This window comes from Oncorhynchus masou, chromosome 3 (genome assembly GCF_036934945.1).
Source record: "Oncorhynchus masou masou isolate Uvic2021 chromosome 3, UVic_Omas_1.1, whole genome shotgun sequence".
Taxonomy (NCBI): Eukaryota; Metazoa; Chordata; class Actinopteri; order Salmoniformes; family Salmonidae; genus Oncorhynchus; species Oncorhynchus masou.
The window spans coordinates 25,524,612-25,537,826 of record NC_088214.1 but is presented as its reverse complement, the minus strand read 5'-3'; the positions used below and the strand labels follow the sequence as shown (position 1 = coordinate 25,537,826).

At 45.7% G+C, this 13,215-nt stretch overlaps 1 pseudogene; it reads right to left on the bottom strand.

Annotated features, from left to right (window-relative positions):
- Nucleotides 1-2,704: 2,704 nt before the first annotated feature.
- Nucleotides 2,705-12,907, bottom strand: LOC135506988 (myosin-7-like; annotated as a pseudogene).
- Between the last annotated feature and the right edge of the window lie 308 nt (nucleotides 12,908-13,215).

The window sequence follows — 13,215 nt, the reverse complement described above, 5'->3', positions numbered from 1 at the left end:
TAAAAAAGTTTGAAATATCCAATAAATGTCGTTCCACTTCATGATTGTGTCCCACTTGTTGTTGATTCTTCACAAAAAAATACAGTTTTATATCTTTATGTTTGAAGCCTGAAATGTGGCAAAAGGTCGCAAAGTTCAAGGGGGCCGAATACTTTCGCAAGGCACTGTATATACTGTACTCTATACCATCTACTGCATCTTTCCTATGCCGTTCTGTACCATCACTCATTCATATATCTTTATGTACATATTCTTTATCGCTTTACACTTGTGTGTATAAGGTAGTAGTTGTGGAATTGTTAGGTTAGATTACTCTTTGGTTATTACTGCATTGTCAGAACTAGAAGCACAAGCATTTCACTACACTCGCATTAACATCTACTAACCATGTGTATGTGACAAATAAAATTTGATTTGATTTAAAGGCGCAGCAGAGGGAAGAGGCAGCCACTGTGGGAAGAGGTGGCAGCGCTCTCACTCACGACAAGAGGGCAGCACAAGAGGGATGTGGAGGACTTTTGCCACCGCTTTTGCCACACTCCGTTCTCATGCTCAGGGAGTGGATGTAGTTGGGCCGTTTCCCACCACAGACAGTGGAAACCGCTGGGTGCTCACGGACATGGACTATTTCAGAAAATGGCCCAAGGCCTAAGCTCTACCTGTCCAGGCGGCAAAGACCATCATCGATGCCCTGGCAGCAGGGATGTTCAGCAGGTTTGGAGCTGCCTTGTCCATCCACAGTGGCCAAGGTAGAAACTTTGAGTCCCGTGTGTTCGCCACCATGTGTGAGAGGCTGGGTATGCACAAGACCCGCACTACTCCTCTCCATCCTCAAAGTGATGGCCTTGAGGAGCACTTCAACAAAACGCTTGGGCAGCAGCTGGCCATTGTCTCTGCCAGACACCAAAGTGACTGGGACAAGCACCCGCCAATGGTCCTCATGGCATGCCGCTCTGCTGTCCAAGACTCCAACTCCTGTACGCCTGCCCTCCTCATGCTGGGGAGAGAGATGGCATTTGATCAGCCCCTGGATAGCCCTTCTGTTCCCCCAGGGCCGGAGTATGCCCGGAGACTCCAGGACCACCTGGAGACAGCCCACACCTTCACCAGAGAGCAGCTAATCAATGCAGGTGTGAGGCAGAAGAGGAACTATGACCTGCACACCCGGGAAAGGCACTTTGTGGCTGGGAAGCTGGTCTGGGTCTACAGCCCCCTGAGAAAGAAAGGCAGATGCCCCAAGTTGGACAGCCACTTGGTGGGGCCCTGCAGCATCCTGGAGAGGGTAGGGGAGGTTGTGTACTGGGTGCAGCTTTCTCCCAGTGGGAGAAAGGTGGCACTGCACCGGGACAGGTTAGCCCCATTCAGAGGGGCCTCTTCTCCCAAACCGCAGGGACCCCCACAATTCCCATCTCTGGCAATGTCATTCCCAAAGCATCCACCCCCAGGTGCCGCAGACAAGGCTCCAGATAGCCCACTCACCCAGTCTCCCTCCCTGTGTCACTGAGTGGTTCCCCAGAGTCACAGACTGTATTGCCCGTTCCCTCATCCTTGTCCCTGCCTTCATCCCCTGCGCCCCAGAGGGGAAGCCCCCTGCCACGGACTGAGCCCCCTGTTTCACATCTGAACACTCTGCGACCATCACGGCCACTTAGGCAAAGGAGACCTACGGGTTTCTTCAGAGACTTTGTTAGTTCCCTCCGGGAAGAGGGACTTTGTGGAGGGGGGGGGCTGTGTACCGACCCACACAGACAGCTGTGTGCTATGTGTTATGCTGTTCATTGGTTGTGTTGTACTTAGCAGTACCCAGTGTTCGCAGGGTCTGACATGCCAGTCAACCTGCTATCTGCCAACCACGGGAATAGCCATTGTTCTCTCTCTTACGTCAGGTCTTAACAAGACATGGTCACCGTTGTTTTATACGGGTATCCTTGATTTATTTGGCGTGAGCTACGGCCAAACAGTAGCCTGTGTTGAGTTGGGTTAATGAACCGGGAATTCGGTAACTCAATCCTCTGCCTGGACAATTGTTAATTTATGATCTAGCCAGGTCATTACAATACGAAACGGAAAACAAGCCATTTTAACAGGTTACATATAACTTCTAAATACGAGGTTCACCGGTATTCAAAGAGATTTTCATCTCTCGTTTTATGATGAGCATGGACACGTAGCTTACATCACGGAGGGGGTTTCACGCACATCCAAAACGGGACCTGGATTGGATAAAATAATGTGGGTCTGCCTACAATGCATAGATTAAAATGGAATGTCAGCTCAAAGTTTTACTCCTCTCAAACTTTATATTTTAATAAAGCTTTTTATATTTCTAAATACGAAGTACAATATACAGACACCAAAAGCACATTAGGCTACTCTAATTCCATGCAACAAGGCTGGATAGGCAGCGTTTTTTCGGTCAAAATTCATGCCATAACCAACTGCATTATGGCCAAAACCAGCTTTATGTTGGTCTTAAAAATTCTTATCAGCACTGCCTGAAATTAGCACTTTGGTTCAAGTTTTTAAGGACACACCTCAAATATATATGGAGTGCAATAGAGAAGGGACAATGGTGATCTGCTTGATCTGTGGATCTGTTGGGGCGGTATGCAAATTGGAGTCGGTCCAGGGTCTCTGGGATAATGGTGTTGATGTCAGCCATGACCAGCCTTTCAAAGCATTTCATGGCTACAGATGTGAGTGCTTAGGGGCACTCGTCATTTAGACAGGTCACTTTGGCATTCTTGGGCACAGGGACAATGGTGATCTGCTTGAAACATTTAAGTACTACAGTCTGGGTCAGGAAGAGGTTGAAAATTTCAGTGAAGATGTAACGTATGCTTCCAACTCACACTCTCAACGTAGATCCCATGAACACAGCTCACTTTCCACCTCACACTCTCAAACACATAGATCCCCTGAACACAGCTCACTTTCCAGATCCGAATCACCTGAACTCTGATCACCTGTTCACACACCTGTAAGTCATTTACACACACTATTTAGTTCCGTTTTTTGTTTGTTTTGATACACTTTTCAATTCTGAGCTCTGTTTTTCCCATATTAGTCCTCCTGTGTACAGTAGTTTTGGCCATCCTCACTAATGATGCCTTTTTGCCTACAGTGGCTTGCGAAAGTACTCACCCCTTTGGCATTTTTCCTACTTTGTTGCCTTACAACCTGGAATTAAAATGGATTTTTGGGGGGTTTGTATCATTTTGTTTACACAACATGTACTTTGAAGATGCAAAATATTTTTTATTGTGAAACAAACAAGAAATATGTCACGCCCTGGTCGAAATATATTATGTTTGTCTTCATTTATTTGGTCAGGCCAGGGTGTGACATGGGTTATTGTGGTGTGTTTTTGTCTTGGGGTTTTGTGGGGTGTCAAGCATAGTCTATGGCTGCCTGAGGCGGTTCTCAATCAGAGTCAGGTGATTATCGTTGTCTCTAATTGGGAACCATATTTAGGCAGCCATATTCTTTGAGTGTTTCGTGGGTGATTGTTCCTGTCTCTGTGTTTGTTGTCACCAGATAGGCTGTATAGGTTTTCACGTTCCGTTTGTTGTTTTTGTATTTGTCAAGTTATTTCATGTCTAGTTTATTTTCATTAAAGAACATGAGTAACCACCACGCTGCATTTTGGTCCGCTTCTCCTTCTACAGACGAACGCCGTTACAAAATAAGACAAAAAAAATGAAAACTTGAGCGTGCATAACTATTCACACCCCCAAAGTCAATACTTTGTAGAGCCACCTTTTGCAGCAATTACAGCTGCAAATCTTTGGGGTATGTCTCTATAAGCTTGGCACGTCTAGCCACTGGGATTTTTGCCCATTTTTCAAGGCAAAACTGCTCCAACTCCTTTAAATTGGATGGATTCCGCTGGTGTACAGCAATCTTAAATTATACCACATATTCTCAATTGGATTGAGGTCTGTGTTTTGACTAGGTTATTCCAAGACATTTAAATGTTTCCCCTTAAACCACTCGAGTGTTGCTTTAGCAGTATGCTTAGGGTCATTGTCCTGCTGGAAGGTGAACCTCAGACCCAGTCTCAAATCTCTGGAAGACTGAAACAGTTTTCCCTCAATTTCCCTGTAATTAGCGCCATCCATTCCTTCAATTCTGACCAGTTTCCCAGTCCCTGCCGATGAAAATGACATGCTTTAGATTTAGCTGAAAAATAACAATAATGATACACAATGTTGACAAAGGCAGTAACTGCGGACCAATGCGAGGCAAGGTCACTGGCGACTGGTTCTCCATTATCGGCTACAGATGCCGTATCTTAATTTGAGCCAGTTTCACACAGCAGAAAAAGTTTCCTGCACCAACAACAAATGTGAATTGTTATTGTTACTTTATCTTCCAAAATGGCGTAGCAGTCAGACGTCTTTGTCGTCGTCTTGTCGTGCCTCGTGTATATATCATTTTTCCTTCGCATATATTTTTTAAATATTTTCCTTAACCTCAACTTCAACATACTCTCCTGCAATCCGCCTCACCCAATGGGTTATGGATCTGCTATTTTCTTTACTTTTGTACCGGAACCCCCAACAGTAGCTGGCCAGCTTACTAGCTAGTATTGAGCTAGCCACTGCTAGCAGTCATCAGCTAACCTTTAGCCGGACAACTCTTGCCAGTCTGCACAGCGTGATTCAAACCAGAGCATATTGGACTTAGTTTTCTCCATATCTCTGGATTCCTACCGCAAGCTCTGAACCTTTTCACCTGGATCATCGCAGCTAGCTATCTGCTATCCGAGTGGCCACTTCTGGCTAACGTCTCTGTCCCGAAGCGAGAACCAATTAGCCTGGAGCTAGCCTTTGCTCGGCCCATCTCCTGGCCAGCCGAAGAGGTCCAACAGCCACTCCTTGGGCTACAATACCTATTTTGCCAATTGGCCTGGACCTCTTTTACTGCCGACACGGAGCCCCGCCGATCCATCACGACTGGACTACCGACGTAATCTGCCCGAGGCTTTTTTTCAACTGGCACCTCTGTCGCGACGTCCCCTGAATGCCCATCTGCTAGCCTGCTAGCCAAGGCCCGCTAGCTGTCTAGAGCATATCGGACTGTTAGCTGAAGAGGCCCATCGGACAATTTCTTTGGCCACTATACCTAATTTGCCAATTGGCCTGGACCCTATTACCACACGGAGCCCTACTGATCCATCACGACTGGTCTGCCGACATAACAGCACGAGGGGGCTACAACTGACTTCTTCCGTCGCGACTTCCCTCTAAGGCCCTTCTGCTAGCTTGCTGGCCCTGGCACGCTAGCTGTCTGAATCGCCGTGTCTCCAGCTCGCCGAGCTACTCACTGGACCCCTATGATCACTCGGCTACGCATGCCTCTACCTAATGTCATCATGCCATTTCCATTGCTGTTTTGGTTAGTGATTATTGTCTTATTTCACTATAGAGCCTCTAGCCCTGCTCAATACGCCTTAGCTAACCCTTTAGTTCCACCTCCCACACATGCGGTGAACTCACCTGGTTTAAATGATGTTTGAAGAGACAATATCTCTCTTATTGTCACTCAATGCATAGGTATACCTCAACTGTATTCACATCCTACCATACCTTTGTCTGTACATTATGCCTTGAATCTATTCTACCATGCCCAGAAACCTGCTCCTTTTACGCTCTGTTCCGAACGTACTAGACGACCAGTTCTTATAACCTTTAGCCATACCCTTATGCTACTCCTCCTCTCCTCTGTTCCTCTGGTGATGTAGAGATTTAAAAAAAAATGTTTTTACCTTCATTTAACTAGGCAAGTCAGTTAAGAACAAATTCTTATTTTCAATGACGGCCTAGGAACAGTGGGTTAACTTCCTGTTCAGGGGCAGAACGACAGATTTGTACTTTGTCAGCTCGGGGGTTTGAACTTGCAACCTTCCGGTTACTAGTCCAACGCTCTTAACCACTAGGCTACCCTGCCACCCCATAATTAATCCAGGCCCTGTAGTGCCTAGCTCCACTCCCATTCCCCAGACTCTCTCATTTGTTGATTACTGTAACCATAAAAGCCTTGGTTTCATGTATGTTAACATTAGAAGCCTCCTCCCTAAGTTTGTTTTATTCACTGTTTTAGCACACTCTGCCAACATGGATGTCCTAGCCGTGTCTGAATCCTGGCTTAGGAAGACCACCAAAAACCCTGAAATTTCCATCCCTAACTATAACATTTTTCGACAAGATAGAACTGCCAAATGGGGCGGAGTTGCAATCTACTGCAGAGATAGCCTGCAGAGTTCTGTCTTACTATCTATCTGTGCCCAAACAATTTGAGCTTCTACTTTTAAAATTCCATCTTTCCAGAAACAAGTCTCTCACCGTTGCCGTTTGTTGTAGACCACCTTCTGCCCCCAACTGTGCCCTGCACACCATATGTGAATTGATTGCCCCCTTCTATCTTCAGAGCTCGTGCTGTTAGGTGACCTAAACTGGGACATGCTTAACACCCCGGCCCTCCTACCATCTATGCTTGATGCCCTCAATCTCACACAAATTATCAATGAACCTAGCATCACTACTCTGGATGGTTCTGACTTAGAATATGTGGACAATTACAAATACCTAGGTGTATGGTTAGATTGTAAACTCTCCTTCCAGACTCATATTAAGCATCTCCAATCCAAAATTAAATCGCAACAAAGAATCCTTCACTCATGCTGCCATACCTACCCTCGTAAAACTAACTATCCTTCCGATCCTTGACTTTGGCGATGTCATTTACATAATAGCTTCCAACACTCTACTCGACAAATTTGATGCAGTCTATCACAGAGCAATCCGTTTTGTCACCAAAGCCACATATACTACCCACCACTGCGACCTGTATGCTCTCGTTGGCTGGCCCTCGCTTCATATTCGTCACCAAACCCACTGGCTCCAGGTCATCTACAAGTCTTTGCTAGGTAAAGCCCTGCCTTATCTCAGCTCACTGGTCACCATAGCAGCACCCACCCGTAGCATGTGCACCCGCAAGTACATTTCATTGGTCACCCCCAAAGCCAATTCCCCCTTTGGTCGCCTTTCCATCCAGTTCTCTGCTGCCAATGACTGGAAGGAACTGCAAAAATCACTGAAGCTGGAGACCCATATCTCCCTCACTAACTTTAATACAGGTGGACAGTACCTCAAGAATGAATGCATAAAGTCCACACTTACAGCTTCTTCTGCAGCTCCCTTGTAGGATTTTACTTTTAGCTGCAGCTTATCGGCAAGGTCTTGAAGACTGGCCATATTCTTACGGTGCTCCTCAGTCTGTACATTTCAGACAAAAAATAGTTTCACCCCATTTGTTATCAGGTCAAAAGACTGGACAGCCAATGGAGTTAGTAAAGATACCTGGTAGGTCAGCTCCTTGATACGCCTCTCAAATTTACGAATTCCTTTGATTGCATCAGCACACTTCTTCTGCTCAGCCTCAACCTCATTCTCCAGCTCCCTCACCTGTCACAACAAAGAAATAACATTCATGTTACAGGGTGCAGTATTACTTTTTTGTGTCTTCTGGTGTACAGTATGTACATGTACAATATGTAATGTAAAGTTACGCTTACCATAAGCCTCCAGCTTCTGCACCTGCTTCTTGCCCCCCTTCATGGCAATTTGTTCAGCCTCATCCAGGCGGTGCTGCAGGTTCTTGATGGTCTGCTCCATGTTCTTCTTCATACGCTCTAGGTGAGAACTGGTGTCCTGCTCTTTCTTCAGCTCCTCTGCCATCATGGCAGCATCAGTAATGGCCTTCTTTGCCTTTTCTTCAGAATTTCTGCACTCCTGCACTGCCTCTTCTGCCTCAGTCTGAAACTGGGCGGTGTCAGCCTCAAGTTTCTTCTTCTGATTCAGCAGGCCAGTGTTCTATTCATACATTTTAAGAGAATAACTTTAACAATGTTCAGCTACAGCAGGAAATCCATAATTAGTGATTATACTTTACCTGTGAGTGCAGCAGCTGCACCCTCTCGTTGACATCCAGCAGTTCTTGCTCAGTCAGCTTGCGGCCTCTCTCAGTCTGTTCAAGACAGGTTCTTAGCTCCTGCAGCTCTGCCTGCATCAGATTGTTACGTCTCTCTACAATGGCAATGTTCTCCTTCAGATCATCCAACTGGATTTGGGCATCCTAGTGAGAAATATGCAAGGTTGGAGATACCTCATTTTGAGCAGTATCTACTTGGCACACCATCCCACTGGGCACACCACGTCATTTCAATGTGGATAATTGGGTAATATTCGGTTGGGATGTTGATCAGTGAGATTACAAACTATATTCACCCACTCAAAAAGATAGCCAAAAGTTAGTTGAATTGCCATGCTTTTAACCATCTAAAAGCACAACCAAATTCCAATGAAAAAACAACGTCATATTTTTGATTTATGTCTATCGTGCTTTCAACCATTTCAAAGCACAGCAAAGTGCAAATGGGAATACAATGTCAGATAGTTTTATTATTTATACAACCGATAATTATTACTGTGCTTCATCTAATAGCAGACCAAGTGACCTGAATTGCAGTTGAGATTACATTAAAAGCATATGGTGTAAGTGATCAATGCAGTACGAGCCCCCTTGAACTTTGCGACCTTTTGCCACATTTCAGGCTTCAAACATAAAGATATAAAACTGTATTGTTTTGTGAAGAATCAACAACAAGTGGGACACAATCATGAAGTGGAACGACATATTTTGGATATTTCAAACTTTTTTAACAAATCAAAAACTGAAAAATTGGGCGTGCAAAATTATTCAGCCCCCTTAAGTTAATACTTTGTAGCGCCACCTTTTGCTGCGATTACAGCTGTAAGTCACTTGGGGTATGTCTCTATCAGTTTTGCACATCGAGACACTGAAACTTTTTCCCATTCCTCCTTGCAAAACAGCTCGAGCTCAGATAGGTTGGATGGAGAGCATTTGTGAACAGCAGTTTTCAGTTCTTTCCACAGATTCTCGATTGGATTAAGGTCTGGACTTTGACTTGGTCATTCTAACACCTGGATATGTTTATTTTTGAACCATTCCATTGTAGATTTTGCTTTATGTTTTGGATCATTGTCTTGTTGGAAGACAAATCTCTGTCCCAGTCTCAGGTCTTTTGCAGACTCCATCAAGTTTTCTTCCAGAATGGTCCTGTATTTCAGAGGGACATCAGAGACTGTAACGTTCTTTGCTTCACGGAAACATGGCTCACTGGAGAGACGCTCTCGGATGCGGTGCAGCCAGCGGGTTTCTCCACACATCGCGCCGACAGAAACAAACACCTTTCTGGTAAGAAGAGTGGTGGGGGCGTATGCCTTATGGCTAACGAGACGTGGTGTGATCACGGAAACATACAGGAACTCAAATCCTTCTGTTCACCTGATTTAGAGTTCCTCACAATCAAATGTAGACCGCATTATCTACCAAGAGAATTCTCTTCGATTATAATCACAGCCGTATATATTCCCCCCAAGCAGACACATCGATGGCTCTGAACGAACTTTATTTGACTCTTTGCAAACTGGAATCCACACATCCTGAGGCTGTCCAACGCTGGTCCGACCAAGCTGATTCCACACTCCAAGACTGATTCCATCACGTGGACTGGGACATGTTTCGTATTGCGTCAGGCAACAACATTGACGAATACGCTGATTCGGTGTGCGAGTTCATTAGAACTTGCGTTGAAGATGTCGTTGCCATAGCAACGATTAAAACATTCCCTAACCAGAAACCGTGGATTGATGGCAGCATTCGCGTGAAACTGAAAGCGCGAACCACTGCTTTTAATCAGGGCAAGGTGACTGGTAACATGACTGAATACACAGTGCAGCTATTCCCTCCGTAAGGCTATCAAACAAGCTAAGCGTCAGTATAGAGACAAAGTAGAATCTCAATTCAATGGCTCAGACACAAGAGGTATGTGGCAGGGTCTACAGTCAATCACGGACTACAAGAAGAAATCCAGCCCAGTCATGGACCAGGATGTCTTGCTCCCAGGCAGACGAAATAACTTTTTTGCCCGCTTTGAGGACAATACAGTGCCACTGACACGGCCTGCAACGGAAACATGCGGTCTCTCCTTCACTGCAGCCGAGGTGAGTAAAACATTTAAACGTGTTAACCCTCGCAAGGCTGCAGGCCCAGACGGCATCCCCAGCCGCGCCCTCAGAGCATGCGCAGACCAGCTGGCTGGTGTGTTTACGGACATATTCAATCAATCCCTATCTCAGTCTGCTGTTCCCACATGCTTCAAGAGGGCCACCATTGTTCCTGTTCCCAAGAAAGCTAAGGTAACTGAGCTAAACGACTACCGCCCCGTAGCACTCTCTTCCGTCATCATGAAGTGCTTTGAGAGACTAGTCAAGGACCATATCACCTCCACCCTACCTGACACCCTAGACCCACTCCAATTTGCTTACCGCCCAAATAGGTCCACAGACGACGCAATCTCAACCACACTGCACACTGCCCTAACCCATCTGGACAAGAGGAATACCTATGTGAGAATGCTGTTCATCGACTACAGCTCGGCATTTAACACCATAGTACCCTCCAAGCTCGTCATCAAGCTCGAGACCCTGGGTCTCGACCCCGCCTTGTGCAACTGGGTACTGGACTTCCTGACGGGCCGCCCCCAGGTGGTGAGGGTAGGCAACAACATCTCCACCCCGCTGATCCTCAACACTGGGGCCCCACAAGGGTGCGTTCTGAGCCCTCTCCTGTACTCTCTGTTCACCCACGACTGCGCGGCAAAGCACGCCTCCAACTCAATCATCAAGTTTGCGGACGACACAACAGTGGTAGGCTTGATTACCAACAACGACGAGACGGCCTACAGGGAGGAGGTGAGGGTCCTCGGAGTGTGGTGTCAGGACAATAACCTCACACTCAACGTCAACAAAACTAAGGAGATGATTGTGGACTTCAGGAAACAGCAGAGGGAACACCCCCCTATCCACATCGATGGAACAGTAGTGGAGAAGGTAGTAAGTTTTAAGTTCCTCGGCATACACATCACAGACAAACTAAATTGGTCCACTCACACAGACAGCATCGTGAAGAAGGCGCAGCAGCGCCTCTTCAACCTCAGGAGGCTGAAGAAATTCGGCTTGTCACCAAAAACGCTCACAAGCTTCTACAGATACACAATCGAGAGCATCCTGGCGGGCTGTATCACCGCCTGGTACGGCAACTGCTCCGCCCACAACCGCAAGGCTCTCCAGAGTGTAGTGAGGTCTGCACAACGTATCACCGGGGGCAAACTACCTGCCCTCCAGGACACCTACACCACCCGATGTTACAGGAAGGCCATAAAGATCATTAAGGACAACACCTACCCGAGCCACTGCCTGTTCACCCCGCTATCATCCAGAAGGCGAGGTCAGTACAGGTGCATCAAAGCTGGGCCCGAGAGACTGAAAAACAACTTCTATCTCAAGGCCATCAGACTGTTAAACAGCAACCACTAACATTGAGTGGCTGCTGCCAACACACTGACTCAACTCCAGCCACTTCAATAATGGGAATTGATAGGAAAGGATGTAAAATATATCACTAGCCACTTTAAACAATGCTACCAAATATAATGTTTACATACCCTACATTATTCATCTCATATGTATACATATATACTGTACTCTATCATCTACTGCATCCTTATGTAATACATGTATCAGTAGCCACTTTAACTATGCCACTTTGTTTACATACTCATCTCATATGTATACTGGGCTGCTGGGCTGCTGCCCAAAACACCGCCATCCTCACTATCACCCACTGACTCACAAATGACTGTTGAGGGACATGCCACTCTTGCCTAGAGATGAGCATTGTTGTCTGGCTCCATTCCCTTGACCGGGCTTCCACAGCTCCATTGTGATTTTATGGGATAATGTCCAGGAATTTCAAATGTCTTTCCTGTGAGTCATACTCATACAAGCACTCATTACTAAAAACCCAAAACTTAATCTACCACTGTCAAGTTCTGTCTGTTTCATCTTCTTTGTTATCGCTGTTCAACTGGATGTAGGGTTTGTTATAATGCATCTCATTTTGGCCATCCATTTTCCTAGATCTCCATCTGTCTCATCCACAGCACCACTCCCAATTCCCAAGGGGAACGGCAGAGATTGCCATGTTCACAGGTGAATGTGCTGGTGTAAATCAACATTATCACACTCATCCAACCATTTTTTTGATAAGGTCACATTGACTGATTGAAACACCTAGCTGATCCAACACAAACATTTGCGTTGAATAGTGTTGCTACGATCTTGTTATAACTCCATATTATTTATAGTCATAGGATTTGGCAGATTCCTGTTCGGTTAAAGTTTGCTTGGGTCCGATCCACCAGGGTCCGCCAGAGTCAATGCTTCAGAGACACTTTTCATTGTCCTGCCAACTGCCTGTCACTGCCCCGTGGGTTCAATGTCAGTGACAGTTTCACCATTTACCAGCAGATTAAAACACTATCTGCAGTCTGAAAGAGAGACTTAAGAGACTTTGAGAATAGCCAGAGGATGGTTCATGTACCCCTGTAGGTTCAATGTAGGTACATGATTTTGTATTTACAATATATGTTGTTGTTTTAAAAAACTTTTGTCTCAGTCATTATTGATATGTAAATGGCCGTCAAAGGTCTTTTCAGTGCACTTTGGCATGTGCTCTTAAAAATAGCATATGAGCTCAACTACCATGGTCTGCATGCGCCCTGACTCGTGTGGGAATGACATGCCACATATCTGCCTCATCCTCCCCTCCTGCCGCCTCCTATGTCCTCATTTGAGAGGGCTTAGGGGACTTGAACAGGAGGACTGATCGCGTCCAGCAGTGCATCTGTTTGCATTGTCAATCAGAGCCTTACCGGGGGATTCGAGGTCAGTTCCAGTTCCACAGCTGAACGTTCCATTCTCAAAGGCACACAGAGACTCAGAAATAAATGCATTTGATTGGGCCATCGCCAAGGACAGGATAGTAGTTGGATGAGCAGTTATTATTTATTTGCAAGATAATACTGATTAGATTCATGCTTATACTTTAATAGTGATGGTGTGTTCCTCAAGGCATGTTTGTGGTACAATTTATATATACAAAATTGAAATAAACATCACAAATACACCATACCTTTGATGAGATGTTTGTGTATCTGTGTTGTCTCAATTTCCTTAAAGACCTTTTAGGCATCCATTCTTCCTGTGAACATAAATAGAACAATTG